This window comes from Lissotriton vulgaris, chromosome 3_1, assembly GCF_964263255.1.
Source record: "Lissotriton vulgaris chromosome 3_1, aLisVul1.2, whole genome shotgun sequence".
Classification (NCBI taxonomy): Eukaryota; Metazoa; Chordata; class Amphibia; order Caudata; family Salamandridae; genus Lissotriton; species Lissotriton vulgaris.
In genome coordinates, this window is record NC_141689.1 from 1,613,737,774 (window position 1) to 1,613,762,699 (window position 24,926).

Sequence of the window (24,926 nt, forward strand, 5' to 3'; positions counted from 1 at the left end):
TTAAAGCCCTGCTTGTCTAGCACCAGATCTGCTCCTTGCACTGCTGGCCACAGACTTAGGCTAGGTGGCACACTTTCCCGCTACCACTCTAGCATCAACACTATTTCAAACACGAAATATTTGTGGAGGAAGGAAAGAAGCTGTCAATTGATACAAATTATCCCATTGAAAGGAAAGCACATTGTAAACGCTCTGATTGCACAGTTTTTTCCGTGACTAAAACAGTATACGTTTCGAACAAGAGTTGAATCACCACCCCCACCCCTCACGCGTCTTCATGGCTTTCTTCCAGTTACAGTCCGAATGGGTTGGACTCTGCAGGTCACACTGTGCCCGTGGGACTCTCGTGCTGGGCGGGGTGCGGGTGTGGCGGGCGCCTGCGCAGCAGCTGCTGTCACTATAGGTGAGAGGCTGAACTTCGATGGTACCCGGAGGCGCGAGCGGGAGCATCCGCGGCTCAGGAACTGCATCGCGCGCTAAGAACCGAGCTGACATCATCGCCTGACCCCCGCAGGTGAGTGTACCCACAACTGCATGGCTGCCGTAACGATGTACTGAGTGAGGGTCAGCGCCAGGATGGAGTGGGCGCTACGCTCCAAGCAGGGCTCGCGGGTGTGGCTGTGCTCTGCTTCTTGCCTGGGCAAGGGAAGAGAGGGAGGAAGGCGCGCTCCCGCACCGTAGCATCTGCCGAGAGAGCCAGAGAGTCTACGCTCCTCACAGCGCTCCGTGACCAAGAACTTTGAGATAACATACTAGAGGGATGTATTCAAGTGCAAAGGATGAAAAAGTAAAACTGGTTATTTATTTTTACTGAATGTTAGGTCAAACGTCACCACAGATCTTCGTGTGGTGTCTTTAAATAGATGTATGGAAACAGTCTTAAAGATTTCACAATCGATAAATAAACTAAACAAAAAACAATAGCACAGGGGCAAAAATACTACACTGCCAAGAGCATCTCCTACCCGCGACATCTGACAAGTCACAGACACAGTTGCCACTCCAGCAATAGGTAATATGATTTTCAGCTGCTTTTCTCAAGTTGATAGTAACACCTGCCCAATAGACAACTCTACAATGTTTGAGATTAAAATAATAAATAGGGGAACTTTTTCACGAATCCCAGGGTAGAGCTAGATTCATCTTGTGATAATCAGAGCTTTTGGAGAGAGGCGCAGCACAGACCACTTTCATTGTGTGAAAAAAAAACGCTTTATTGAAACAGGTGCACATCACAAACCTTGCTGGGCCCTGCCATCACTTCACCTTAGTGCACAAGTCCGTAAACATGTGACGCACCTCAACCTGCAAACAAGATGGCAGGACTGGTGTACTGGTGCCCGATTCTCGTCCACTTCGGGAACCATATGCCTTGTTCTGGCTTAAGCTTTTGCCCCCGCCCCCCAAATAACACCCCTCTACTCCTCAGCCACTTGCCCTTCCTGCTCCCCTTTATCTTCGTCCCCACTCCATTCCAACATAGCTGTCAAAAGAGCAGACGTGCCCCTCACCCTCTCTAATCCCGGCTCTCTACTGTCAGAACACAACTGTCTCTGCCCAGCACTTTGGCATGCCCTCTCCCCACCCCTGTTCCCCTCTCCTTCCAAGGACACCCCACTGCCCAGAATGCACGCAGCCCCTGCTGGGCCCTGTGGAGACACTCTCATTGCCCCGGCCATGATTCCTGCTCTTGCTCAGTTGGTGCCCCTGCCCCTTCCACCAGTGTTCCCACTTGGGAGACCCAATATCTACGGGCCCTCAGTATACCTCTCTGCTACCCCCTCCCAAAACCTGCGCTTTTGCCGCTATCATCTCCCACGGGCTGTTCCCAAGAAATGTTTCCACTTCATTTGGAGGCCTTTGGCAGCGGCCCCATATATGTGCAGCCTGCACAGTCAGAACACTGCACTGCATCAATGTCCACTCACCTACCCCCTTTATTACCACGCTCTGCAGCCCTGCCTCCATTACAGAGGCTGCAGGCGCTTGTGGCCCAGCCCTCCCCACCACGGAGCCCCTACCCTTTCCTATACCTCTCAGGACTGCTAGCCTCGTAGCAGTACGGCTCCTAGTACTCATCCTCTCCATTCCTGCCAACGCTGTCTACAGTTTGTAAAGGGGTGAACAAGTGATCACCGCCACGGCCATGCCATTGGACACCCGTCGAGTCATCCAGGCCGCAGATAACCTGTGCTCACCACCCACAATCAAATTGAGGCATGGAGCCACATTGCCTTCGCAATCTTTGCCTCAGCACATGCCATGTATCAGCCAATAAACTAGCTTTAAACTGTGGAAATGGGAAACACGCAATAAAACAGCAAAACGCAAAACAATCACCACTAATGACTCCCTGCCATCAGTCACCAGATCACCTATACCTAAAATGGTGGCAGCTAGCCCAAACACAGCCTCATATATCTTTAGGCTACGATGGACTCTAATATACCCCAACTCTAAATAACAGTCGCTAGACTTTACCACCTTCCCAATGTCCCCCCAGGGCATTCCTCCCTGTGGTCCACTTCCTCCCAAGTCCCCATTTTATCACCGATGTCCTGGGGCTTAACCTAATTGTTTAGCACAAAATAGAGCATCAAGTGTGCGATTTTCAGCACTTGCCCCTCAGGAAAGACAGTGTGGTGTTATTATTATTATTATTATTATTATTATTATTATTATTAATTAATTCTTGTTAAGCGCCAGGCTACTCTTAGGCATTCCAGCGCTGAGCAACAACAGACAGTTTAGGGTCTTTACCACAAGTTCTGGAATAGCCACATTTTTAGCTGTTTCCTGAATGTAAGGTGATGTGGTGTGGATCTAAGCTGGGGCGGGAGAGAATTCCATAAAATGGAGGCATTGTAGTAAAACATGCGTCCACCTGATCGTACCCTCCTCGTTTTTGGTACCCTGGCTTGAAAGAGGTTGGCAGATCTTAGATTATGCATAGGTTGGTGGAACGTTAAAAGAGAGTGATTGATTTTAGGGCCTGTGCCCCAGAGAATCTTGTGCCCAATACAGAGGGATTTAAACCTTATGCGTTCTGCTATGGGCAGCCAGTGTAGTGCTTTTATTGCTGGTTTCGCTGATTGTTTTTGGGGAGTTTTGTGTAGTAGTCTGGCCGCGGAGTTCTGCACTACTTGTAACTTTCTTATTGTGGTGCTAGGAGTTCCTAGGTATAATGAGTTACAATAATCCAGCCGGGGGAGTATCAGTGATTGTACCATGGTTCTGCGTGCGGTTTCTGGGAGTAATGGTAGTATCTTTCTTAGTTGTCTTAGGATACCAAAGCAGGTGGCTGCTACTTGTACCGCTTGGTGGTCAAGTTTGAGAGAGCTGTCGAGCCAGATTCCTAAGCTTTTTATCCTATCTTTGGGAGTAGGGGGTAGGCCCAGGCAGTTTGTCCAGTTTATATTTGAATGTGCCTCTACTTTTTTTCCGAGGATCATTAGCTCAGTCTTGTCCCCATTAAGCCTGAGGTAGAATTGATCCATCCAGATGGCCTCCTGTTCCAGGCAGGTTTCCAGGTCAATAGAGCTCCTCTCTGGATGATTGAGGGCTACCACCAATTGGGTGTCATCGGCGTATGTGACTATCTGAGCTCCATAAGGAAGAACTAGCTAGGCCAGTGGTCTGAGGTACACATTAAAACGGGCGGGGCATAACGACGAGCCCTGCGGGACCCCACAAGTAAGTGGGATCTTTCTTGATGTTGCCTGCCTTCGAATACTTGGAAAGTTCTATCTGTCAGGAGGATTTAAGCCACGAGAGAGCATTCCCTACTACTCCTACCTCTTTAAGTCTGTCCAATAAGATGCCGTGATTTACCGTATCAAATGCAGCACTTAGATCCAGCAAGATAATTGCCACTGTCCCTCCTAGATCCAGCTCATTCCTGGATTCCTCCATTTCTGTTAGGAGTGCAGTTTCCGTCCCATGGTTAGGTCGGAAGCCTGTCTGGGAGATGTGTAAGATCTCATGGGATTCCAGGTATTTGGACAGAGCCATATTTGCGAGTTGTTCCAGGATTTTACTAACTAAGGGAAGTAGTGATACCGGCCGGTAGTTACTCCAGTTTTCAGGATTCAAGTTAGGTTTTTTTATGAGTGCTTTCACCATAATGTGTTTCCATCTCACTGGTGCTGTTGCAGTAGTTAAAGACAGATTAAGAATTTCCAGGAGCACTGGGAGGATAGTTTCCTTTACCTTACTCAGCATGTGTGCAGGTGCCGGGTCACCTGGAGATCCTGATTTGACTTTTGCAAAGAGTTAGTCAAGGGTAGTCATATCCATGATTGGGATGTCGTCCAGATAATTTAGTTTCTCCGACACATTGACCTTTTTGGGGTTTGATTTTTCCTTCTGTTGAGGAGGTGGAAAAGTGGTATATATGTTAAGAATTTTATTATTGAAACATTGTGCCAGATCCCTACATTGCTGTGGGGCTCCTTCTGTGGACTCAGAACTCAATACACCAAATACAGACTGCCAACTTGAAAATAAAATATACTTTGTGATAAGGAGACTTTTCCTTGGGTAAGGATGTGGAGAACTGCCCGAACGACTCTTCAGCTCCCCACTCTGATCCTCCCCCATCAACCTTCATCCACCCTCAAAAAAGCAAATAAACGTTGCTGAGGTTGCTGCCGATGTCCCTTGCTGGGGTGTTTTCACACCCCTTAATGGAAATTGTAAGCTTATAGCCTTCGAAGACGAGGTGGAAACCAAAGGAGTGCAGGAGTTGCCAGCTCGCGTTGCCTGCCACAGTGTGATATCGTCTCTTCAGCAGGTGACCGTATGAAGGAAGCTTATACCGTGCAATACATGGTGGCACCATGTGAGTTGGCAAGTCTACAAAATAACACAAGTTATGAATGTGCAGCAAGTGCTTTTTCTTTTGAATTAAGTAGTTCAGATTTCACACAATATAATACTAAATGGTTTAGAAGCAGTGAATTACAGCGGGTACAAATAATACTCTTTAATCAGCTAGCCTAGGCTACTCTTGTGGGACAACCTTGTAGGGTGCTCCTTGTGCCACATCGTTCCCCTTTGGTATTATTAAAGATTCCCACTGTAAATGCATTAGAGAGTTTAGAGAGCTATATAAGTTTAGTAGCTATTTATTAAGTGGAGTGGAGTGGAGTGGTGTGGTGTGGTGTGGTGTGGCTCACTGATTAGAGGTGGCAGACCCAGAAGCAGAGGACGGCCCGCGACCAGGGTTTCAATTCCCGACGCGGCAGGGTCGTGAACCAGGGTCAGCGGACTCGATAATTCTCGCCTCGGTGCCTACTCTAACCAGGGATCACACTTGGCAACTCTGGGTATTAGCTTGCCTCATCTCCACAACGGCCCTCCACCAACGCCGGGGATTCCTGGCTTCACCTTGGAGATACCCAGGAAGGAACTTCTCACAGGGAAAGCCAGGACGGGTTCCCCAGCGGTCTATAGCGCCAGGACGCCTCCGGGTAGCAGTGCGCTTTACAAGACACACACATTTACATTTACATTTAGGTTGAGCCCCACACCGGGCTCCTTTCACTCCACTTGTATATATAACTCTAACCACTAGTACATGTAGGAGACCTTTGTACTTAGTACCATTCCTATGTGATTTTAGAGTTTATCTCTTTGTATCTCTTCCTTGAGTGACTTTACAACTTGTACATTTGCAATGTTTCCCTCCTTTCACTCCACTTCAACATTTGCATTTTTTTTCTTTTTATATCTCCTATGTAACTCATGTAATCCAAAGTCCTTATGTAACGCAACTGGTTCTTTTGTAAAGCGCTCTGACACCTTTGAGTAATGTTTGCGCTATATAAAATCACATTAAATAAAATAAAATAAACAAAAATGTAGCACACATTACCTTTTGCATTGTACATTTGGCCTTCGGCGAGGCAGTGGTACTCGCACATTGTGCACCAAACAATACCTGCATCCAGAGAGCAGAGGTTTTGCCCAGATCCAGCGAGCTGGTATGTGGCTCAATTCAGTGGTGCTGTGCAATCAATCAATCAATCAAGAAATTTATATAGCGCGCTACTCACCCGGGGGTCTCAAGGCGCTTGGGGAGGGGGGGTGCTACTGCTCGAACAGCCAGGTCTTGAGTTGCTTCCTGAAGGAGAGGTGGTCTTGGGTCTGACGGAGGTGGATGGGGAGGGAGTTCCATGTCTTGGCTGCCAGGTAGGAGAAGGATCTTCCTCCCATGGTGGCTCTTCGGATGCGTGTAACGACGGCGAGGGCGTGGCTGGTTGAGCGAAGCTGGCGGGTGGGAGTGTAGAAGGTCAGGCGGTTGTTGAGGTACCTGGGGCCCAGGTCGTGGAGAGCCTTGTGAGCGTGGGTGAGAAGTCGGAATGTGATTCTCTTGTTGACGGGGAGCCAGTGCAGGTCTCTCAGGCTGTGCAGAAATCAGGTGCGCAGAGGCAGGGCCAAAACAAGTCATAAAAGCAGTGAGTTGGTTCCAGTGTCACACCTCAGTGGATCTGGTGGTTCAGGAATCTTCCCCGGGCTCAGAAACAAACTCAAAACCCAAACAGCTAGGTGTTCACCCCAGGTGAATACTTACAGCCACATGCATCATAGAAAGGAGTTACGATTCCTAAATTTCGAAATTTAAGGAATCGCAATTCCATATGCATGTAGGAACCACAAAAGGAATTGCGATTCCTACACATTCCTAAATTGCGACTCACAAATTGTGATTCGCAATTAAGGAGTTACTTCCTATTCATTCCTATGGCCTAGAGGCCCGTCGGAATGAATAGGATTGCATATGCAATGTGCAAGTACCAAATAGGTACTCGCAAATTGCGCATGCAATTTGAATGGTGCAAGGGGGTCAAAAGGCCACCCTGATGCACCCCCCAAAAAAAGGTAGGTATGCACTTGTGGTGCACACACATACCCTAAGGGCATGTGTGGGCACCACAATGCACTTTAAACAATGCATTGTTTTGCATTTTTCAACGGAATTGCAAATTACCATCAACATGAAGTTGATGGTAATTTGCGATTCCAAATTGCGAAAACGCAATTTGCAAATACATGATGCATGGCATTTAGGGAATTGCAATTTGCGATTCCTTAACTGCATTTGCAATTAAGGGAATCGCAAAAAGTTGTGATTTCCTAATTGTGAATTGCAAAAAAGGTATATGCATCTGAAAAGGCCATTTTGAGATAGCAAACAGACGAATTTTGCGATTCACACTGTTTGCAATTGCAAAATGGTTTGATGCCTGTGCCCCTTAGTTCCTTATGTTGGCCTTTCCATCATTGCAATTATCCACTGACATCTTTTTGCAACTGGTTACACAGATTTTCTATTATGAATTTTTGGGCAACACTAGCATACCTCAACTCATTCTACTAAATGATGCCTCAAAGAAATGATACCTTAAATTTCACAGTAGTTTAGCAAGGCTTTTTTTGTAGTTGCGTTTTTTTGTGAACATTTCATTTTGAAAGCAAATATTCATTAATCTTGCTTATAAACTTTTGCAAATACTTGCATATAATCAGAGAGCATTCTGGGAGCATTAAATGTAGCCTCATATTGTTAAACTTTGCAAACGTTTGTACACTTCTGTTTACTGGAACCACTCTCAGTAGTACAGACCGAGCTTACAACATAATAATAATAAAGGCTTTGCATTATTGAACCATAAATACAAGTTCGAACAGCGTTAATATATGAACACCAATATTACCACAACTGCAGACATTCCCCTTTCTTGCTCCATAATGTGATACTGTAAATTGGTTTGTGCTGCTGGGGGTTGGGCCTACTTGTCCAAAGGACAAAATAAACCTGAAAACCTGCTGACACAAAACTTTATTCCCTGTGCAGTTAGCTATAGAAATTCCACACCCGTGTTGAGTAGACTTAAGTGCCCAAGATACGTCCAAGGGTAATGGAGTCGGGGCACACTTTAGCGACATCTCTTGGTCCCTTGGGTTTCCTTCTCTTCAGCTAGTTACACCTAGGTTCCTTCTTTCACTTCTTTTGAGCAACATCTCCCTCACGCAGTATCTCTGCTGGGAAGTTGGTCAGCTTTACCTGTGGGAAGTAACATTTTTAGAGAACAATGTCCATGAAAGGGCAGAGGGACACTCCCTTGCTTCAAATATGCCCTCTATCTCTTTCCTTAACACTTCTCAATCCACCCCACTACAAAGGATACCTAAAATATTCAGGAAGATCCCTCCATCTTAGTTGCCACTAGAATGTAGTAGTAAATACAAATTGTATCCTAGTTTAAATATGGCCACCTGTGATTCAAACACTTCAAACACACATTTTCTGCACACACTAAATTGGGTACACATGGAGCAACAATGACCCACATGAATGGCACAGGACCTGGTTGCAGCAGACGAGCAGATCAATTTAAAAGGACAGTAGAGGCCAGTAGGTCACTAGCAGGCAGCAGTTAAATAGACCAGTACTGCTACTGGAATCATATCACTGCTACCACTAAATTGCCTCTAGAGCTCGGGGCACACGGAGTGTTTCTCCTGCCATAGAGCCCAGTTCTGTATCTCAATCCTTACAACAACAGGTACCTCCATGTACCTCCTGAAAACATGCCTGATCATCAGGTGCGACCCCTGCAGGTAAGAGGGGGGGAGGGGAGGGTGGAGGATATATTCGACACACGACAACGAGGGAAACTTAAATTTAAAAAAATAAAACATATAATTTTTTTAATTTTAAGTTTCCCTTGTCGTCGTATGTCAAATCCCTTCACCCCTCCGCTCTTATGGGCCGCGCCTGGTGCTTAAGTACGGTAGGAAATCTATATCTTGCTGTGTTGCGTTTGCGGCAGGATTGCATTCCTCCAGAGCATGGGTGCTCATAGTGGCCCAGCAAGCCTTCCTTGCTGTCCCGCGGACCTTGCAGACATTGTACCTGTGTTTTAAAAGAATTTAATTAAAGAGTGTCAGCAAACACCGCAGCAGCAGCGCGGACTCCGAGACACTCTGCTCTATGGGGGCCGGGCGATTCACAACAAAGCCTCATTAACAAGTAAAGGGACCTGTGAAGTACTCGGTGCAGCTGTGTGTGTGGCTGGGAAGCTGGGGTGAGGTGACTGAGGGTGACAGACAGAGGGTGACAGACAGAGGGAGACAGACAGAGGGAGACGGAGGAAGGAAGACAGAGGGAGGGAGACAGAGGGAGGGAGTCAGAGAGAGAGAGAGACAGAGAGGGAGATAGACAGAGGGATAGAGAGAGGAAGGGAGAGAGAGAGTGAGGGAGAGAGAGAGCGAGGGAGACAGAAGGAGGGAGACAGAGGGACGGAGACAGAGGGAGACAGAGAGGGAGACAGAGGGCGACAGACAGAGGGAGGGAGACAGAGGGAGACAGAGAGAGAGGGAGACAGAGGAAGGGAGACAGAGACAGGAGGAGGCAGAGGGAGAGAGAGAGAGAGAGGGGGAGAGAGAGAGAGAGGGGGAGAGAGAGTGAGAGAGAGATGGAGAAAGAGGGAGGGAGACAGAGGGAGAGAGATAGAGGGTCAGAGACAGAGGGAGGGAGACAGAGAGACGTAGACAGAGGGACGGAGACAGAGGGAGGGAGACAGAGGGACAGAGACAAAGGGAAACAGAGGGAGGGAGACAGAGGGAGGGAGACAGACGGAGACAGGGAGGGAGACAGACGGAGACAGAGGGAGGGAGACAGAGGGAGAGAGAGGGAGGAAGACAGGGAGAGAGAGGGAGACAGACAGAGGAAGTGAAACAGAGGGAGACAGAGAGAGGGAGACAGAGGGAGACAGAGAGAGGGAGACAGAGGGTGACAGACAGAGTTAGTGAGACAGAGGGAGACAGTGAGAGAGAGAGGGGGGAAAGGGGGCAAGAGGGAGAGAGAGAGAGAGATAGAGAGAGAGAGAGGGAGGGAGACAGAGAGAGAGAGGGAGGGAGACAGGGAGAGAAGGAGGGAGACAGAGACATGGACAGACAGATAGAGGCAGAAACAGGGACAGGGGCAGACAGATACAGGCAGAGATAGACATAGACAGAGAGACAGAGCGGGAGACAGGGACAGACAGACAGATAGAGGCAGAGATAGAGAGGCAGAGAGGTAGAGGGAGACAGCGGGAGAGAGAGAGGGACGGAGACAGGGACAGGGACAGACAGAGGCAGAGATAGAGAGGCAGAGAGGTAGAGGGAGACAGAGGGAGAGAGAGGGAGGGAGAGGGAGGGAGACAAAGGGTGACAGAGGGAGGGAGAGGGAGAGAGACAGAGAGTGAGGGAGACAGAGAGAGAGGGAGGCAGAGGGAGACAGATGGAGTGAGTCAGGGAGAGACAGAGGGAGAGAGAGGGAGACAGACAGAGGAAGATAGACAGAGGCAGACAGACAGACAGACAGACAGACAGAGGGAGGGTGACAGAGGGAGGGAGACAGAGAGAGGGGGAGACAAAGGGAGAGAGACAGAGGGATACAGAGGGAGGGAGGGAGAGGGAGAGAGAGGGAGGGAGACAGAGGGAGAGAGACAGAAGGAGACAGAGGGAGACAGAGAGAGAGAGGGAGAGAGGGAGGGAAAGAGAGGGAGAGAGAGCAAGAGAGAGATAGAGAGAGGGAGGGAGACACAGAGAGAGAGGGAGGGAGACAGAAAGAGGGAGGGAACGATAGAGAGAGGGAGACAGAGAGAGAGAGAGAGAGAGAGAGAGAAGAGAGAGAAAGATGTGTGTATGCTGAGTCTGGTGGCTCAGTGGACGAAAACGTCCGCTGCAGGGGCCTGTGTTCAACCTCATGGTCACAGATTGTTTTTGCTCTAGCCCCGGCCCCCTCCCCCACTGACCCCGCCGCCACCGGTGCGGCCCTCGGCCAAAAAACACACTGTCAATTTGGCCCCAGAGAGAAAGTTTGTGAGTACCCATGCTCCAAAGCCTTGTATGGAACTTTTCTCTGGTCCAAAATGAAACTCAAATAAACTGGTCTGGTCAATCCTATGAAAATATTTCGGAAGACTACCCTGCACATTAAATACATGCTTGCAGTCTTTTCTAAAACTTCAAAAATTCCCTGTCATGTTATACAGGGATTATATGATGATGTATTTTAGTGGATTCTTCTCTACTGCTAATTGAACTATTGTGAGCTTATGTGGGCATATATCTGGTGTACCCAGTGAGCATGAAATTGTCTGTTTTGGTTAATTGACCCCTAAATGTTTGTCCTCATAAGTTTATTTTTCTGAATACTTGCATTTCTCATTATTTTTTCATGTTTTTGTTGTCACTGCTGTAGACAACTCACAGCATCATATGTTTGAAAGCTGATTAAAAGCTATTAAGATTTTCTTTTATGTGACTGTGGTGGGAAGTGCTGTCAATTGGCTGTGCGTCCACCATGCTGAACGTTTTTCAGCGATTGGAAATCACAATTGCTTCTTAGGCAGCTTCCTTCCAATAAGTATTTAGAGGGACATTTTTCACCAAGGGTTTGTCTTTTTTGGTTTGAATAAAGAACACACATTTTAAGTTTGAATCTTTACATTAGGCCTGGGCCGAACTCGTGGAACTTCACTCTGTAGGGTTACATAAAAACTCTGCGAGATTCCGGGGAATTCTGCCAAAAAGGTGGAAAAATACATGTTGCACTGCAGTTTACCGCCAGTAGTGTGTTCTGTGCTGAAGAATACCAAGGGCACGGGCCGGCCAGATAGTTTTGCTGCTTCTTGAGAAGAAAATCTACTTAAGAAGCAGCCATCTGACCGCGACCACTTGCGACCTCCTGTGTTAGAAAATTGCATAGGAAGTCCTCCTAGCGACCCAAAATCACATTAGGGGACGCTAAATCTAGCTTGTGCGCGCCAACTCCCATTCTGGAGCCTCATGTTGTTCCTGTTGTCATTGTGTTGCTCGAACGAACAAAAAAATCCTGCAATACGGCAATTGGCGGAATTTGGCAGGAACTCCGTGTTACAATAGTACCACAAGAGTCACTAAATTTCTCCAATTCTGCGAGCGAAATGAAATATTCTTCCTGGTCCTTATTTAGATAAGAGAGAATCCTGCTTTAAAGGTAATATTTACATTGCTTTTGTGATTTTGAGGAAGTTTAACATTGTATAATGTCCAGGTCTGGATTAAAGTGACCCCAAATTTAAATCAAATGTTGTCCTTGAAAGGATATGGAGGTGTAAATTACCAATAACCACCAGAAATTAAAAGGTTTCAGTTCAGATAACATAGTTCTAGATTTATTCCCTCCAAAACAGGTTAAAACAGTAGGTGTATAGAGGTATGTTCTTACGTCCTCATTCATTCTAACACATGCAGCCTTTCTTTCACCTATTTATGTGTGTTCTCACTGCTTACTGTAGAGACTATTAGGGGAGTGGCGCTTAGTGGTCTGTCACCGGTTGCCACATATGACATTTGTTCTTGTCAATTAAATTCTGCCACAAACATTTCTTGCTCAACGCTGATTTTGACATTAAAAGAATTTAAAGAGCGAGAGTTTTCTTCCTTTTTAGTCTCGCTAGAGCCAGCGCATGAGCTAGTCTGGCAAGAAATTTAGTAAGCTGGTTTTTCAAGTGCTACCAAAGGCAGCCACCAGCTTGCTGTTACGCGCACAAGCGCGCGCGATCTCTTTCACTTTCGCGCACGCGCGCTCACAACTCCTGTTCGTGCCCGCACTTCACTTTCACTTTTTTCGTGCTGTTTCGCGCGCGCACACAACTCCTGCTCGCGCCCGCACTTCACTTTTACTTTTTTTCATGCTGTTGCGCCCGCGCATCACTAGACCAATGCTTGTTTTATTGTTCTACAGAGTCACTTTCCCCCTTCAACCTGCCAGTGCTCAATAGATCGTGCTTCTTTCCTCGGCATTAAAAATTGTCGTCTGTGAACAATTACTTACAAATGGAAAGTTACTGGCGACTTGAAGGCTATATTTTCCTGTGTCTGTTGATAGGGAGGAGGTGAAGTGTCTGTGGTACACTGCTTGCGTTCCTGCGTCCCAGAGTGGGTTATAAGCCCTCAAGGGCCCCGCTGTCCCTCAGGTGCAAGACACATTGTTTCACACCGGTGCCCGGGAGAGTGTGACTGGACGAGACTCGGTGACGAAGGCAGCTATGTAAAGCGGTGCCCCCCGACACCATGCCCTCAGTGAGACGTGGAAATGAAGTTCCTGTCTGTGCTGTCAGCTTTCCCAACTCTAGGCCTGCACGCAGTTGTGATGTGCATGTTTGCATGTCCCATGAAAGTGGGCCTGGGGCTTTACTCCAAGGTCGGCTATAAGCAGTGTTCAGTGTGTAATACTAATAAGATTAAGTTCAGGGACCCAATCATTTTGTCCGCCATCAGCCACCTCTTTTTGATTCCACCTCATGCCTTTTTCTCACACCATCCTCCACTTTTTGCCTCTTCTTTAGCTCTGGTTATTTTTTATCCCTGCTTTCTTCCACGCTATTTTACCATTCTCCTGGTGCTGCAATTCTCTTGTTATTTTCTCCATTCTCTCTCTCTTGCTCTGGTTCAAAGTCTGATGATGATGAAAAATAAGTCCCGCTCCCCAAAATTCAGTGCCAGTGCCCAGCACCCTCAACCACTGCACAAATTAAGCACTGGCTGTAAGTATGTCAGGCCTTCAGTTGGGCACTGTGCTTCCAAGTTGTGCTTGTGTGCCAGACAGCGCACAGCTTCTCAAGGTAGTGTGTGTGTAGACTCTGATTTGTTGAATGATCCAGTAACGGGGCGGCGGTTGAATAGTTTGTGCTATACAGGGCTGAGCTCTTCTTTTGATCCAGTCACACTCGCATCCACCCAATTCAACATGCCACTTACCTTTCCTCTGAGCCATGTTCAACTCTTATCACCCTTCATCTCCGACAGTTGCTTACATCACCCTCCGCAAAATACTCGTATGGAAATCTCAGAAGATATTGGGCGGTCACTCCATATTTCTAGAATCTTCTATTGAGCCCGAGTTGCATCTGATGAACAAACAAATTGTGGTGAATCAACCGCCCTGTGAAGCCCTTCATATTAATGCAAATATTGCACATTTTAAGCAATCACCACTGCAAGGCAGGTTCATGAGCTGCTAGGAAAGTTGCCCTCAGACATTGAAATATCTTTTGAGGATTTTGTTCTGCAAGGCTCATCTAGCCCCACTGTATGGAGGACTGAAGCCTCTGCCCGCACAAAACGATGTCTGGAACTCCTCGATGCTGGACCAGAGATTGGTCTAGCCACCCTAGGGCAGAGTGTTTCTTATTAAGTGGTAGCAGAATCACTTTACTTATATAAGATGAGGGTTGCTTAGAGAGGGGGAGGCTTTGTTCAGTTTAAGGCTTTTTCTAACAAAAGAAGCTTGATATCTGAAAGTAGGAGCTCTCCAGATGACACCTGCCCAGCTGTCCTCATATAGCTGGCTATTCCGCTTGTATCTTTGAGTGTCTTAGCTGCAAGAGGAGACACTACTACAGAATTTGGTCAAGGCTGCTCCTGTGGCATGGAAATATAACAGTAATAATAATAATAATAATAATAATAATTCCTTTATTCGGTTTTTAGCAGAGCAAAACCATAAAAGTTATCACAATATACATACATATTTATATAAAAACAAGTTATTACTTTTAAGACAATAATATGACCAGCGTCCTGTGCATTTCTTAAACAAGGTGTAAATTGATAGGTCTCATCGGATTTTTTTTTAGAGATTATTCCTATGTCTCATAATGCACTTTAAGAAATTAAGTACATGATAGCAGGTACGTTCAGAGTCCAACATCTGTAGAGCTAACATGGCGGGCGACACTGTCTGTAACCCCAACATTTTAATAACGGGAATAGCCAAATTTTTCTATGGGTGTGAAAATATTTGCAGAACAAAATTGTATGAATACATGACTGATGAGATGTGTCGTCACATGGGCAGAGGACCAAGTCTGAGTCCCAAGTGTTCTTTTCTGGAAAAGCCACTAGTCTGTGAAAAAGATTCAATCTGAACCTTGTCAGGAGCATCTTGTCATATACAGTAAATTCTAGTGTCAGATAAAGCTGTATTTGGGGGGTATGCTGTATCATGTTTGCGTGGAGCACAGATTTTTTGGTCGATAGCAAAGTCAGCCTAAGAGACTCTAGATGGCTCAGCGCTGTTTGTTTAAGGTCTTTCTTAGATATTTCAGTTAATTTTTCTGGGGTGGAATAATACTTTTCTAGGCCCAGGCCGGAAAAAAAATGTCTGATGTAGGTAAGCCATGCAATTTTATGTGCACAATCCAGTGCCATGGTGTCCTGTAAGATATCTTTAGTCAGCAAATTTTTGTCCGACAGCCAGATGCGTCTCCAGAGTAACAATGGCTGGATCTTTATCAGGTCTCTATATATGGGATTCCCAGTTCCATATGAGAAGCATAGATGAAGGAGCATTTTGGTGTGGATAAAAGGAATCTCATGAAAGTGTTTTCTTCTATTTGCAAAGACCCAGTGGCTGTGTGTCCCCAAATCCCTGCCCCATAAAGGGCGATAGCTTGGCATTTTGCAGCATAAATCTTTAATAGTTCGACTGGTGGTCTATTTCCAAGTCGCCGTGAGAAGTTCATCAATGCTACAATTGCTCTTTTGAACAGATGTCTCCTGGCTTCAACAGCAGCCTTCCAGTTTAGGCTTGCATCAATCATGATGCCCAAATAAGGGTACTGTGAGGTCTTTTCAATTTTTTGATCTTTTAAATAAATGTTCTTTGTGGCTTTTCGTCGTCCGCCCGCTACCATGACAAATGTTTTTTTTACATTTATATGTAAATCTAAGGCACCCATAAAATCGGCATACTTGGATAGGGATTTCTGAAGCTCGATGGGGGTGCGTGCTAAAATAACTGCGTCATCCGCGTAGAGCAGTGCGGGGATCATGCGGTTTTTCAGTCTGGGTAGGTCCTGCCCCCCCCTTAACATCATCTCCTCCAATCCGTTAGTGTACAGGTAGAAGAGGAAGGGGGCTAGGACACATCCCTGCCTTACTCCTCACTCTACTCTGAATGACGCAGTCAGCTCTCCTTTTGTTCCGTAGCGTACTCTTGCAGAGGCTTCACCATATAGCTCCCTTAGGAAATCCAGGAGGGGGGGGTCCACCCCTATTGTTCCTAAAAGGGTCCAGAGCTTCGCATGAGACACGCAATCAAACGCGGAGGACAAATCCACGTATCAAACGTGGAGGACAAATCCACGTATCAAACGCGGAGGACAAATCCAAGTACATATAGCTGGCTATTCCGTTTGTATCTTTGAGTGTCTTAGCTGTAAGAGGGGACACTACTACAGAATTTGTGTCAAGGCTGCTCCTGTGGCATGGAAATATAACAGTACTAAACTGTAGCAGAGGGTGCCACGGGCCACTGGCGCCAGTTTGTCCCCTGGCAGCAGCAAATATGGACTTCTTTTGCAGGGATGGGGAGGTCAAAATGGCACTTTGCCCAGCGCAAGAAAATCTTTGTACCTACCCTGGTGTTTGGGACCAATTGCCATGAAACACTAACCATCTCTGGCTAGGCTACAAATGAAATGTGATGCAGTGTGTAAAATGTAATTTTTGGAACCAGAAGACTTGTTTTCAACCCAGGGTTTCTCATTTAACTTCAGTGTGCAGTCTTGAGCACATTTCTATATATCCTCTAATCTCTGTTCCTTTTTTTGGAATAAATGCTAATCATCACTATCTTTTGATACGTAGAAAACAAAGGAAACAGTTTCTGCATCTGGGACAGTGGTAAAAATGTGTTCAAAGTTTACAAAGGCATTCTTGTAACGAACAAAAGTTCTGCCTCTGGCAAATTCTGGATTGGACTGTTATCCCCAGGAGGCCATTCAAGAAGTTGTGGCCAAGTATAGAGAAACACTTCCTATACTGTTACGGTAATTCTCATGAATTCATAGTTCCTAGAAGGGTCCTCGGCAGGCCAGTTCATGGTGGTCTGTTAAGGATTACTATCGCATCTTTTAAGCGACAGTGGCATATTGTGGCACTGACAAAAGAGCTCACAAAACCATTGCTTTTGGCTTCCCATTTTGATAAATGTATGACACCAGTTAATAGTGGACTGTGGGAGAATAGCTGATTAAGCTCCCAGTGTGTCTCCTCTGCACTGCTGGCCAGCCTGGGAGCATACAATACTGAAGAAGGAATATCTTTTGAGACCCAACATTCATTAAGTCGTACCTGAAAAGTGACTTTATCTAACTGAATGCAGAGAAACACCCCACTATACCACACCTCTATTATCTCTCAGAGTAGCTGTCCTAGAAAAAAATTCAGTGCTGCTTCCTTGGGCTCAGCTAATATTTTTATAGCTTCATCCCAAAATAATAAAAACAACAATTTCTAGTGTTTTGTATTTAAGTGTCAGTGATAGTAACAAATTCTTAGGAATATAACATACCCCAGATGAACAATTAATTGTATACAGCTTATGTTATGCATGGCTCTTTTAGAGAGCCTATATCGTTTATTTCAGTTCCTGAAAGCCATAGCTCCTTGCTATGACATCACAACAGTTGATAACAAAACTGGTTATCAATTTAAGACATGTCCTTAAGGCCTTCCAGGTCAGGTGACAGGGCTCTCTGAGAGCCTGACAATGCAGCTCTGCTTGTTTGCTTTGTCTGGAAGCAGAAAGCACAGCTGCAGCAGAGGGAAGGAAGGCAGGGAAGGTAGTGGGTTTTGATTAAGGATAGCAGGGAAGGTATTTATTTTTCACATTTGCTCAGTAGTTGAAGGCAGAGGCAGGTGATTTTGGGGGCCATACATACCATAAAATTATAGATGGGTAACAAGTGACTTATGGGAATGTTTGTCAACCCAGGGTCTTGAGTGACAATATAAACAGCTCGAGCTTCGCTCTTGTTGTCTATTTGACGTCACTCAAAACCCCTTGGTGAAAAAAATCTCCGTAATTTACTATTACCCATCTATAATTCTATATCTTACTAATAATAATCCCCCAAAACTTTTTTGTTCAAATACATTATCAGGTAAAATATTTCATGAATATTCAATTCACAAATAATACAGGCACAATTTAAAAGTCTCTACTATACACAATCTATATACTTCTCTGATACACATCTGACAATGCACATTTTTAGCATGCTGCCTGTATTACATTCAATTTTATCTTCATAAATGTTTGCTCATGGTGCAGTTTAGTACAATGCCAGTCTGTCACATACCCACTTATCCTTGTTGCCGAGCTGTGGCATAACCGCTGGTGTGTAGCCAACAGGGAAATATAAGACATTCTACTGGAATAGAATCAAAGTAGAGGAACCCTATAATATTCTCATTAAAGAACTTTATATCATTCTGTGACTCTTAAAATAATAGCTAAACGTTTTGCTTCTGATTAAATATACCGGAAATAAAATTTTTATTTCAGTGGCACTTCCTCTTTGGTTAAGAAGTTGAACCTCACGAATCTAGTCAAGTAATAGCTGTTTATAGAAGTAAAGTGTTTTTTAAATTAGATAGACTTCTTTCTATTACTCAAGCCGTTGCAAAAGTCTTAAGTATTAGGAAAATAACCCAACTTGATGACCCTGCTGCAAGTGAGCAGTGTCATAACTGACATACTACTTACTTCCTCCGGGGCAGAATTCCTACAGGTAAACTGGAAAACACCTATATTGTAAAAGATGAAAATCCATCCCTTTAATATAGTCAAAATAACATCAAACTGCTAGCTGCCACTGTCAAAGTGGTATAACTATTGGACATTAAAAGCAGTCACCTTCTCTCTATCCATCCCCTGTCGAATAGTAACCAGGATTTTGGTTTCTCCTTCTTGCAGCAAATTCTGCCTAGCATGTGAGTTACTTTAACAGATTTAAATCAATCGGTTGCAAGGGGTGACTGACATGAGAGACATGTTTTGCATATTTCTCGTTTGACCAGTATTATGGGATAAAGCAACAGTTTGGTTAGTCTTGCTGCTGCATTAGACACACCCTTGTTACAATTTCCACTTAAGAACGTGCACTGTATAATGGGATCTTAAGTTATTTCAAAGACCTGTGTGGACCGGCTCCGGGGAAGCAGAGTTACCATGTGTACAGTCATTCCTCAGAGAATAAATTAACAGGTTGTACCTAGGCCCCTAGATCCATGGAGTCGAGACACCTAGGAGCATGGAATGGCTGCATACCTACGCAAAACCAAAGTTAGCTCAGTAACATGGTAATGATTGGACAATTGTTATGACTTTACTTGAGACTGTGCGCTTAGTTTTTAATCCATAGTCGTTCTTTAGTACTTCATGCTATAATCAGTTATTAACTTGCAAAACACTAAGTGGCATATTAACAATAACTGGCGCATCCCTGCAAATCAGCAGGGATGCGCCAGTTATTGTGCGCCACAGCTCCACCATCACGGATGCGGCGCACCGTTGGGCAAAAACGGCACAGATGTGTCACGCATCTGTGCCCTAAAAGTGGCGCATTGTTGGAGTTGTGTCGCAAGCGCGACGCAGCTCCAGCAATGCTCTGGGGGCCCTATCTAGTTAATGCTGCGTCAATCCTTACACCTGCTTCAGGCAGGCGCAGGGTTTTGACGCAGCATGGGCCTAAAAGTGACTGAGTGAAATCTTGTAGATTTCACTCAGCCACTTTTAAGAGGCGTTCCTGCACCGGAACGCGCCCCCCCCGCACAGGAACGCCTACATGTGGCGCAGGGCTTTACAACGTGACCCATCTCCCAGATGCGTCACTTTGTAAGTACCCCCGCACCATGGCGAAGGATTTGCGTCACTGCTGCGTCACAAAAGTGACGCAACGGCAGCGTAAATGAGGCGCAAGGGGCTTGTAAATCTGCCCCTAAGTGCTGGGGCCCAAAGATTTGCTCTGAAGCCCGTGCGAGGAATATCAGAGGTGCCAAACACAAAGGCTGTCAATTCTTGATTCTACCTCATACCTCTTTCATCCACCACTTGGTACTCCCAGCCCCGTTATCTCACTCTTGCAGCTTTTTTTCATCCCTGATTTCTCCCATTGTCATTGTTTTTCTTTCGTTCTTTTCCTCCTCCTTTTTCCATTTTGTGCTTTTCTCTCTCTTGCTCTGGGTGAAAGTCGGATGAGGGAACTTAAGAGCCGGTCCCGTTAAATGATTGCGGGTGGGCCCCACCAGGTCAATTTAAACACTAGTTGTAATGATTGTTGAATGCAACTGTAACCATTTGAGTGAATAAAATGGTGACTGGGGTAGACTTACCTTCCTGAAAACTGACCATACTTTCCCACAACCCACAGAGCAACATATCCGACAGAAGGCTGGCCTCATTTCAAGGCCTAGCAAAGCATGAGTAATGGTTCGGCAGGGCTTCAAGGACATTTTGGTGGTCATTCGTTAAGCTGGTAAGACAGGTTCTGATGCTAAGGACTAACACTTTAAATTTATTTTGGATGATTTTGTGGTTGGCAAATAGGAAACCAATGGGCGTACATTCTCAGAATAGTATAGTTACATGGTCTTGGGCATTTCCACAATACTGAATGTACCAGATGTACCAGCTCCATTCCATTTGGCCCCCTAAATAACATGTTATAGTTTAGGTTTTAGTTTAGTTGAGAGGCTCCAGATATGAATCAGAAAGGACTGATGCGGAAATGCCCAGGTATTACTGAAGTGTACCATTAAGTAGAACTTCTTATGTTAAATGAAAATATTTTGTCCCAGGGAACATATTTCTAATAAGATGAAGCTCTCACTTGTTCTTCCTGGTGCAGGTAAACTGGACCAGATTTTATCGGCTGGAAAAAACAATCTGGTAAAATCACTTTAGGAGTGGGCTATATAGCAACCTGGTCTCATTGCCTGGTCCCTGCATGACCCTCTGCCAAGGCCTGTGGGTGTAATTCACCCCTACTGCCATGCAACTTCTTTCCTTTCTTCTCCCGCCTCCCTAACTTCCATGCTCTCCACTCAGGAGTTCTCCATACATTTACCACCTGCTCAGAGTAAGGAGTGTTACATTGACCGAATTAGACTTCCTAGGCGTAATTTTACTCAGTAAATCTGGGTTGGCCCGGTTATTTCCCTTTCTGAGGGGTTTAACTTGTAGTAGCAGGAATTAAATGGAGATGTTCTGGTAGTACTATTAATTCAATCCACATGAAATCTCCGCACAGAATTTCTCATGACTCGCAATCGGACCCTAGTGCAATGTTTCTAATGACTTCTTATTGGCCGCTGATGCTTAACAGGGTGGGTGGAAAAAAATAAGATCCACTTAATTTCAAGCCGGCCAACGTCTCTCGGTCCTCGATGCCGGAAGCTCCTAGGCTCCCCTAGCCAATCACGACGCTGCTGTCACTATGACAACAGCGTTGTGATTCATCTGTGTGCCATGGTTCAGCACTCAAACAGGGACTTGGAGCCTCTGCATGTTCTCCACCCAGACTGTGCAATACAGCCGGTGGAGAACATGCAAAGTGCGCATGACAGTTTGGCCGGCCCAAGAGACCCAACCAAAGAGCCAGGACGGAAAAATAAAATGATAATAACTGCTTTATGATTGTTTTATTTTTCCTTTTCTAACTGTTTACAGAGCAGTGGGGTTTTGCAACCCCCCCACGGCGAAGATACCACTCCTGTAATTCTATGATCTAAATACTTTGAACACAATATTGAATTGTGCAATATATTTTGGTAGATATTTTGCACCTTCGATTTTTGCACTTTGCAATGACTTTGAGCGAGACCAAGCGGAAAGTTAATACTACTACTTTGACATTTTAAATGTGTGTAATCATTTGTAATTACGATGATTTGTACTCTGTAATAAAACAAAATAAAAAAGTGAGATTGAGGAACTGACAGTGTTAAGCTCTTCCTCTTCTTCTGGAGACAGACCTGGGTTGCTTGTGGTCCTCGGATGAGAGACAGTGCATGCAAGCAGTCCGAATCTGTAAGGAAACCATCTGGAGTAATGCATGGTGATTGATCTCTGTGTGGCCTTGTCCATGAGATTGTGACATGACACTGGTGGTTTCAACAGGGGCAGAATGTCGGTTATATGTTGTTACAACGCCTTCCGTTGCAACGCATGCCTTTTCCACGAATGCGTTACAATGGAATGCTTTTTCAACGCATAACCTTTACCACGAATATTCCTTTACCACGCATACCTTTACAACGATTTTCGTTGTAAATGCATGCATGGTAAGGGCATACTTTTGGTAAAGGTTATACACCGCCCCTGTACCCCTACGTGACTCCCCAGCCCCAATCCTTCTTATATTTATCCCTGCCCTTAACCCTCAATCCTTTTATATATATTTTTTATAATACTAAAATTCCCCTTACCTCTTCGCGTCGTCTCCTCTCCATCTTCCGTGGTGACGTCGTACATCGTAAAGAGGAACTGAAAGTTTCTTTCCGTTTCCTCTCAAACGACGCTGATTGCCTGCCCTTCTCGATGTGACTTCACATGACCCCCCCCCCCAAGCCCCCTTTTTTCCCCACTTTTTTTATTTTTGGGGGGAGACCCCCCAAGCCCTCTTTTTCTCATTTTACCCTTTACCACACATGCCTTTACTACGTATCCCGTAGTAAAGGTATGCGTGGTAAAGGCTTTCGTGGTAACCCCGCATGCGTTGTAATGCATAAGGCTTTCGTGGAAACGGGCACTTTGTAGTGGCCGTTTCTCCAGAATGTCAAGATATGTAGATGAATAGCAGGAAGGCAGCTCTTAAGTATAGGATCAGGCAAGTGCACAATTAAATGGTGCATACCTGCCTGCATGGAGATAGGTGTCTATTCAAATGTAAGTTCATAAATTCAAATAGGTTTAAAATGTAGTAGTGGTGCTTCCTCTTGACCAGGGCCACTGGAACTATGCGTCAGTGGAGGACCATATTGTGTAACACAACAAAAAGAGGAGTATCCCCTTGAGGTTCATTACAACGAAATCTAGGGATGGGTACACCTCAGCGTGTGTACACCACCCAGATTTCTGCACTCTGGTCCTGACCAAAACCTCATAATAACACATAGGTTGAAACATGTAGACCATTTTAACGGATATTTTTCATCTTAATACACAACTTTATTGACATCAAAAGCCTACCTAACCAGGCAAGGGCGTCCCATACTTTATTTTAACGTTGCCCAATCACTCCAGAATAAATAACCTTGAGTGAGTAGCATTGGCCAACTTTTAACCACACTTGTTCTTAGTCTAATTGCACATATAAAAAACTACAAAACCAGCTCCACTGTAGTCAGGTGTCGCAGCACACCCAGATGGCACTCAGCTGTCTGGGTGGGACCCCGATGATGAAGCATGTCACCAACTAGGTGGGTGAGTGAGGGGTCTTCTAAGGACAAAGGTTGTGCCAAATCTGGGGTATAATCTATGCACCTTATAAAACAGAGGTTGTAACGAACCTCAAGGGGATAATCCTCTTTTTGTTGTGTTATATCTAGGTCAGGGGACCAGGAGTTCCTCCCACACCTACATGGTGAAATACCCTTTCTCTCTCCTTTGTTAATTTATATTGGACCATATTATGTGGCAGGGTTGACAAAATTAGGCAGCAAGAAAAGGCAAATAATGTGGCATAATGCAGCTGTTCGGATGGAAAAGTCCTCCTCATGGTAATGGATATGCACCCCTGCCCTGAATGCCCCAAGTGATCTGATGTCTGGATCCCTAATGCTGATTTTTGTTGTCATGGGTGAATACGGATCACGCGTGTGCGCAAAGACATAGGACTGTCTCCCAGATTTTGGGCTTGTTGGACATAGAACTGTGCCCAAAAGATTACCCTCAGAGTGGTGGAAGGCTACTGCCTAAACCACGTCCTTTTCACTGGTGTCAATGGAGTGAGGCCTACAGGCTCATTCATTTAAAGTTTGGCTGCTGTGTGCTCAACTCACCCTTGGCCTTCATTAGTTTAGTGTGCAGTACTGTGCAGTACATGTATGCAATGTGCATGTGCTGGGTGTATATGTGCCTTTGAGCAGTAAAATACATGAAAGATGTAGTCCTGTGCAGTGCGTGCATGTGCTGAGTGTATGTCCACCTGCCAGTGATACAATACATGAGGGATCTAATGCTATGCCATATGTGTATGCTTTATACATGTGCTGGGTGTATGTGTGCCTGTAAATGGTACAATACAAGAAGGACTCTGGGATCCATTTTCAGACACCCAGTGCTGCATTGTAAAACATGAGGAGGCATGGTAGAGGAATCCTCCCCAGACAGAGTTGTGTGTTGCAGCATTCCTGTAAGCTGTGTGGAACACACTGGAGAAGGGAGAGCCAGGCTCGCCCTGTAACCTTTAGAGGGTGCTCTTTGATTTCAAGAGAAGTCACAAGAAAGGGGCCTGGGCACATCTCAGGAAGGGGGCTCTAACTCAGAGGATGGGGCTGATAAGAGAATCATAAAGAGTAGGGCTGAGGCCCTGGCTTAACCGTTTGATACATTTATCTCTATGGCTGACATCCAGGTGTGAACTCTAGTCGGTCCCATGGCCTGTGTTGTGGGGCTATCAGCTTTGGAGTCGCTTCTCCTGTGACAGACTGTGACAGAGGGCAGAGGAGTGGGCCTTTCAAAAGGAAGCAGCCCCCCAACATAAACTTCAAAGACTCAGACTCTAACTGATATTTGATGTCTGGAAATGAACTATGCAAAACCAAAGGGGATGATGGAGGGAGTGTTGAACATTGCAAGCCCTCACCCCCAGTCAACTGATCTGGGTTTAATCCATCATCATTCTTTAGCTCACTCCACCTCCCCAGTTCAGGCATGGCCATATGCAAATCCGTCTGACCCTGTGCCTCATGGGAACAGTCCAGCCCGAACTGTCAAGCCATGTCTTCCCTGTACTGGAAACAAGCATCCTGGGACCGGTTTCTGGCTAATCAGCCGTCATCAGCCAGGCTAGCTTTAATCCAGTGGCAAACTG

General features: G+C 45.6%; 1 protein-coding gene across 1 annotated transcript in view; it reads left to right on the top strand.

Annotated features, from left to right (window-relative positions):
• Positions 1-398: 398 nt before the first annotated feature.
• Positions 399-24,926, top strand: part of CLGN (calmegin) — a 337,930-nt gene continuing 313,402 nt past the window's right edge. The window contains exon 1 of the mRNA XM_086963258.1: positions 399-514. The gene's annotated coding sequence lies outside the window, so the exon portion shown is untranslated. The remainder of the gene's footprint in view (positions 515-24,926) is intronic.